Source organism: Equus przewalskii, chromosome X (assembly GCF_037783145.1).
Source record: "Equus przewalskii isolate Varuska chromosome X, EquPr2, whole genome shotgun sequence".
Lineage (NCBI taxonomy): Eukaryota > Metazoa > Chordata > Mammalia > Perissodactyla > Equidae > Equus > Equus przewalskii.
In genome coordinates, this window is record NC_091863.1 from 85484791 (window position 1) to 85492235 (window position 7445).

Sequence of the window (7445 nt, forward strand, 5' to 3'; positions counted from 1 at the left end):
TTGATGGATGCCAATGTTTTTGGCCACCCAAAGTGTTACCATGTATATGCATTGGCTTCCAGGTGTCTACAGATGATAATATAAGACACTGTTTTGCTGCTGTATACCATGAACTATCACTATGCCCTTTATCAATGGAAATACAGTCATTAATATCTTTATATATAATCAGATGAGAGGAACAATTTCCAATAAGAAAAAACTAATTCAGAGAACCTATGTCTAAAGGCTTCCTCTGAAACCACTTCTGATACCAATTCCTGTTCTGGTTATTATTATATGTAATAAATCATCCCAAATATAGTGATATAAAACAAAAATTTTATTATGCTATCAGATTTTGTGGGTCAAGAATTACGAAATGGTGCAGCAGAAAAGACTTATCTCTGCTCCATTACACTGAGGTCTCAGCCAGATAGACTTGAAATCTAGAGGTCATTCATTTGCTGGGGAATAAGATAATATGAAGGCACATTCGCTCACACATATAATGCCTGGATTGGAAGGATTCAAAAGCTGGAATTGCCAATCAGAGCACATGCGTGCACATGAACTCTCTACATAGCTTGGCTTCTTTAGGGCATGTGGATAGACTTATTATGTGACAGCTCAGTAATTCAAAAGCAAGTGTTCCAGGAAGCCATATGGAAGTTGTATGGACTTTTATGGTCTATACTTGGAAATCAAATAGTGTCACCTCCACCAAACTCTATTAGATGAAACATTTCCCCAACCAGCCCAGTGGGAACAAGAAGGGACACAGACCTCACTTCTCTGTGGGGTACAGCAACTTTCTTGAACAGTATGTGGAATGGAAGATGATGTAGTGGATATCTTCGGGAAATACAATCTTCCAATCTGCCCTCTGGCAACAATTACTTGTATTCTTCCAGTATGCAAATTACGCTTATCTCCTCCAAGATGCCCCAAAAGGCTCATATCATTAAGGATTCTGCTCTAGACTAGGATCTCATCTCAATCAGGTCCCAGTGCACATGAAGCTCTTCAGGTATTGTTCTTCAGAGTCACCCCTTTGAGTACCATTCTTCTCAATCTGAAGACCTGGGAGTTAATGAGACAAGAAATTGCTCCCTCCCCTCCAACGTAAAATTTGAGACAGGCACAGGAAAATTACTCTAAACGCTCCCATTCAAAAGGGGAAATAAGAGGCACATAACAGCCACTGAACATGGCAATTCCAAAATCCAACTAGTCATCTCTTACAGTTCCTTGATTAGGGATTAGTCCTACTTGCTGAGATCTGTTCCCTCTGGCACTTGACTTGACATTGTGGGTCTTGCTTCTGCTCTCTGAATCGTCTTTCTTTTTCCCTAAGAAATGGTCTGTGTCTAAAACTGATTAACCTCAGTATTCTACCTCTCAGAAAAGTTTTTGTGCCGCTTTTTATTTTGTATAATCCCTATCCCTTTCAGTTCAAGCTGAGGTAATTTCTTTAAAACCTTTGAGGGCTTCTTTTGTATTAATTTATAATCTGCTCCCTTAAACAAAAACCGCACCTAGAAACTTCTTCTCTCCCTTCGGATTCTGTGAGGCAGCTATGGGATACACCTTTGAGATTCTAAGAAGCTCTGTAATTTAATCTGAGATATAATCTTATGATCCTTAGAAGATGTTTTGTCTGTCTGAAAGTGTCTATAAGCCACTGACTTAGGTCATTCTAAGATCAAGACAAAGGCTCTTACATAGGTTTAAATGAATGTTCATAAATAGATGTGTAAGTGTGTGCTTCACTTAAGGTTGAGAGCAAGTTTAAAAATACGTGAATGTATGTGAGTGAGTGTGTAAGCCTGAGAGGTTAAGAGTGTTAAAGTTTGGGAGCAAGAGTGTAAGATCAAATATGTGAGTATGATAGTGAGAGTGTGAAAGCATGAGAGTATGAGGAAAAGTGAAAAAATATGAATAGAGATTAGTGAAAATAGCCAAAGTTTTCCAAAAGTGATCATCAGGGCTGCAGAATTAAAACCTATGTTGGTATTATAATTACCAATTTTCTCATTTTGTGGATGAACATCGTCCTTGTTGCTACCACAAAGCCTGATTCCTCACATAAAACGTGGAGAAGAGTGGTAAAGAGATCACCCCTGAGAGCTCTGGAGGAGACAGACTTGGGTCCAGTTTGGGCTTCCCCACTTCCTACCTGTGTAACTTTGGGCACATGCCTGAGAGTGAACATTTCCTCACACACTTGCTAATGGCCTAGTAGGCCATTCCAGATAAATTTAAAAAGTGGGATCACATTGCTATTTATTCACTCAGTACTTTATTTCTGAAGATCGCTCTATTTTTATGTAATTTTTCTCACTGCGAGTAGCAAAAACTGTCCTGTTTGGCTGCATGTATGATCTTGTCCTAGATGGCTCTTCTTTTGTGGGTCCCAGAGGTATGAGATGGCTTCATCTTGTTTATAGTACCCAGCCCTGAATAGAGAGGTCTTTTCCTTATTAGTTGTCTTATTAGTTAAAAAGTAAAATTAAAATTAAAGTTAATTTTCTTGTCAGTCTCCACAAAAGACAAGAAATAACAAGTGTTGGAGAGGATATGGAGAAAAGGGAACCCTCATACACTGCTGGTAAGAATGCAAACTGGTGCAGCTACTATGGAAACAGTATGGAGATTCCTCAAAAAACAAAGAATAGAACTACCATATGATCCAGGTTTTCCATTTCTGGACATTTATCCAAAGAACGTGACAACAATAATTCAAAAAGCTATATGGACCCCAATGCTCATTGTAGCATTATTCACAATAGCCAAGACTTGGACACAACCTAAATGCCCATCAACGGATGAATGGATAAAGCAGATGTGGTATACGTACACAACGGAATACTACTCAGCTATAAAAGAAGATGAAATCTTGCCATTTGCAGCAACATGGATGGATCTTGAAGGCATTATGCTAAGCAAAATAAGTCAGATGGAGAAAACCAAATATTGTATGATTTCACTCATACGTAGAAGATAAAAAAAATCAGCAACAACAAGCAAACACACAGACACAGAATAAATTGGTAGTTACCAGAGGGGAAGGAGGCAGGGGGCAAAAAGGGTAAAAGGGTACATGTGTATGGTGATGGATGGCAATTAGACTCTGAGTTGAGAACACGATGTAATCTACACAGAAATCAAAATTGAAAATAAATAAATAAAATTAATTTTTTCGTTAATCTCCTCAAATCAATCAAGGTAATATTATAGTTCTGTCTCTCCAAGTGTAATAACCGAAATTTGTATAACAGTGTGCTTACCTAGGTACTCTGACGATCAGGTTGTGAGGTCCTCTGCAAAGCTACTTGCTTTTTTGTTTGCTTGTTTTATCATAGGATGATAAAAAGTTACTGAACTCCAGGCATCATTATCCATTTTCAGGATGTAGGTTTTAGCATTGCCGGAGGAATGCAATTTCCCAAATATGATAGGCTCAGTTTCTCTCCCTGTTGTCACAAGAACATAGGGTCGTTTGTTAAAGTTTACTTCTCTTCTATGGAAGCTTGATCTTTTCTCCACTATCATCATATACGTTTGTCTAGTGATCATCTACACCGTTTGGCCCCAGCATTGCTTCAGCGTTGGTTTGTTTTCTATGAACTTGTGGAGCTCATCCTCATTAAAATACCTCCTCCTTATTAAAGTCCTGATGACTGTTGTAACTGCACAATTTTCACTCTTTATATGAATCTCTGTTTAATAAAATATTTACTCACATATATTACTTAAGTTCTCGTCTTCCACCTGAGTCTTCTCTATCTCTAGGCTCTAACTTTTTCAAATTTGCTTAATTCCCTCATTCATTTCTAGCTTTGGGAGGAATACATGAGCAATGAAGAGTGTTTTAAGGCACTGCTTATGAAGGTTAATCTTGTAACCCATGTTTATGTTGATCTTGTGAACCATCTGTATTTTAGATTTTATGTTTCCTGGGATGAAGTAATTTATGCCTGGAGGTCCAGATATTGACACAGTTATGCACTAAAATTACATGCTGCGTATCAAGATCCAATATCAAGAATCCTTAATGACCCAGTCTTTGCAGATTTTAAAGTGCGTGTTTGCCTGGGGATTGAGACTGAGGGCTTGAGGCCCCTGGGCAAGTGATTCAGACCTGAGGCCTTTAGGGAAGGTCATCAGACATATCTCAGACCTGACTCCATTCTCTCAAATTTTGAGTCTTGGGGTCATTCATGGCAACTGAGTGTTGGAATTGAATTTGGGGCTTTGTGGACTTTGCGACTTTGTGGTTTATTCCACCCTGTGTATCTGTTATGGTAGTCCTTAAAAAGGACTGAAACTTAGATCTGTGTGTCTGTTGGAAAAGACAAACCTGTTAATGTTTCTGTCCTCCATAACCCACTGTTTTAAAAGCTTTTTTTCCTTTGATGCTTTTTTAAAAGAAAATTGCTCTCACCTTTAACATTTTATTTACTAATTCATTTATTAGATTAGGAGGGTTATAAATGGCTAATGTCTAGATTAAGGGTCTACCTCTGAAGATGAATTTGTCTTTTCCAGTTTCCATAGAAACCTAGCAGCAATCAGTACTTTATAATAATATTCTGCTTTCTATGACACGTGGGTTATGCTTGTATATCTTGGAAGCAGAAATATTGAGCAGCGTATTTACAGGCAGGAAAGAAGGAATGCTTCCATCAAAATCAGGGCTTTTGATTACCTTCCATTATTACAAGCTTTTGTGTTTTTTGAGGGGGGAATGTAATTCGCAACAAGGGCAATCTTATCCCTCCTCTTGTGTGCGAGAAGTAGGTTGCTCCTGCCGAGGAGACACTGACCTTCCAATCGTGCCTTATATACCTCTTATTCTGTGATTTAAGATGACATGACACCTGTGGTGGGAGGGTCTTGTGATTTTTGAGTTCTAGAAAGAGAGATTCCCAAACATATTTGAATAACCCCAATCTCTTCTCCCTTTTTCACCTTATTTCTAGTGGTGGTAGCTGCTTCTTGCTGTTACTTCCTCTATGTTATCTCAATGTTTTCTTTCTTTTTTTTGTTGCTCCCTTTCAGGATTCCAACTTTTTAAAACAATTCATATTAAAGTCTATTTAAATAACTGTTGCGTATTATTTTTTTCCTTTGCACTTGATTTTCAGAAATTTCACTGTAATATGTTTAGGTGCGATGTTCTTTGTATTCGCTTCGGTGTTTGTAGCATTTCTTGAATGTGTGTTTTGATGCCTTTCAATATTTTTAGAAATTCCTGGTTATTTTCACTTCCAATACTTCTCTCATCCATTGTGTATCCCCTCTTATTCTAAGACTTCAATTACACATCCCTCAGTCCTTTGCAATAAGGCTGTTTATGTCTGTTAAGGGAGAAGACCTTAATACAGACAGGTGCTTCAAAGCTGAGATTTAATCTTTGGGAGGGCTGATCAATTTCCAGTTAATTTTTAGTCTTAGTACCTAGCCCTTCATAATTCCTTACAGAAATCCTCAGGCATGCATAGGGCTTTTTCTTCATATCAGACCCAAAAATCCAGTTTTTGTTTCTCAAGCCCCATGACGCTGCTGGAAGCTCTGCTAAGCTCCAAAACCTCTCAGCTCTGGCTTTCAAAATCAGCAAATGTCTTATGAGGAAACACCATGCCAAATTTTGGTCTCGCCACTTTGCTTTCTTTCTTTTGGGATTCTTGTCTTCTGTAGTTTTGGCCGCCTTGCTAGTTTTCTTATACCTTCAAGCAAGTAATTTTTATCTTTTCTTCTGCTTTCCTGTATGTTTTTCTCAAGAGACTTACTGTGAGAGAAGCTAGCTTGTCATTTTCGAAAACAGGAATCTAGGTAGGCTAATTTTAAATGTCTGTAGAGACTGATGATTTTCCTTTCAAGGCGTTCTGTCTATTAAGTTCCCAACTCAGGTGTTCAAAACGTTTTTTGTTATAGCCATCATAATGAGTTTGAAGTGGTGGCTCATTGTGGTTTTGATTTGCACTTCCCTAATAACTAATGGGGTTGAGCATCCCTTCAAAATTGACCATTTTTACATCTTCTTTGAAGAAATGTCTCTTCAAACTTTGCTCATTTTTTGAGTGTTCTTTTTGTTATGGATTTGTAGGAATTCTTTATATATTCTGGATACTAGACTCTTATTAGATAGAAAATTTACAAATATTTCCTCCTACTCTGTGTTGCCTATTCGCCTTCTTCATAGTGCCTTTGATGCACAGATGTTTTTCATTTTGATGAAGTCCAATTTATCTATTATTTCTTTTGTTGCTTGTGCTTTTGGGGTCATATCTTTTGCTGCTTGTGCTGTTGGGGGTCAAGAGATAAGAATCTATTGCCAAATTCAAGGACATGAAGATTTATCACTATGTTTTTTTCTGAGAGGTTTATAGTTTACCTCCTAGATTTAGGTCATTGATCCATTTTGAGTTAATTTTTGTGTGTGGTATGAGATAAGGGTCCAAGTTCATTCTTTAGTGTGTTACTATTCAGTTTTCCCAGTACTGTTTGTTTAAAAGACCATGCTTTCCCCCATTGAATGGTCTTGGTACCCTTGTCAAAAATCAATTGCGGGGCTGGTCTCGTGGCCGAGTGGTTAAGTTCGCGCGCTCCGCTGCAGGCGGCCCAGTGTTTCGTCGATTCGAATCCTGGGCGCGGACATGGCACTGCTCATCAAATCACACTGAGGCAGCGTCCCACATGCCACCACTAGAAGGACCCACAACTAAAAATATACAACTATGTACCAGGGGGCTTTGGGGAGAAAAAGGAAAAAAATAAAATCTTTAAAAAGAATCAATTGACTCTATAGGTATAGGTTTAATTTGGGACATTATGTAGTTTCAAAATATTTTCATCTACCCAAAAGGAAACTTTGCATCTATCAAGCAGGGGTTCCCAGTTCCCCTGCCTCCCCAGTCCCTTGAAACCACCAATCTGCTTTCTGACTCTGTGGATTACCTGGCCCAGATACTTGATACACATGGAATCATACAACGTGTGACATTTTTCTCTGGTTTATTTTACTTAGCATAATGTTTTCAAGGTTCATCCAAGCACATATCAGTACTTCATTTCTCTTTATAGGTGAATAATATCCCACTTTATGAATATACCAGAATTTTTTAATTTATTCATCAATTGATAGATGTTGGGGTTGTTTCTACCTTTTAGCTATTGAGTATAGTGCTACTATGCACATTTGTGTACAAGTTTTATTTAAACACCTGTTTTTCTTTATTCTCTTTTCTTTTTCTTTTTTTGAGGAACTACAAAAATGTTTTTCATAGCAGCTGAACCATTTTATATCCCTACTAGCAAGGTACAAATGATCCAATTTTTCAGCCTACTTGCTCACACTCATTTTCTGTTGTTTTTTGCTATAGCTAGTAGGTATGAAGCAGTACCTCATGGTGGTTTTGATTTGCATTTCCCTAATGGCTAATGATGTTGAGCATCTTTTC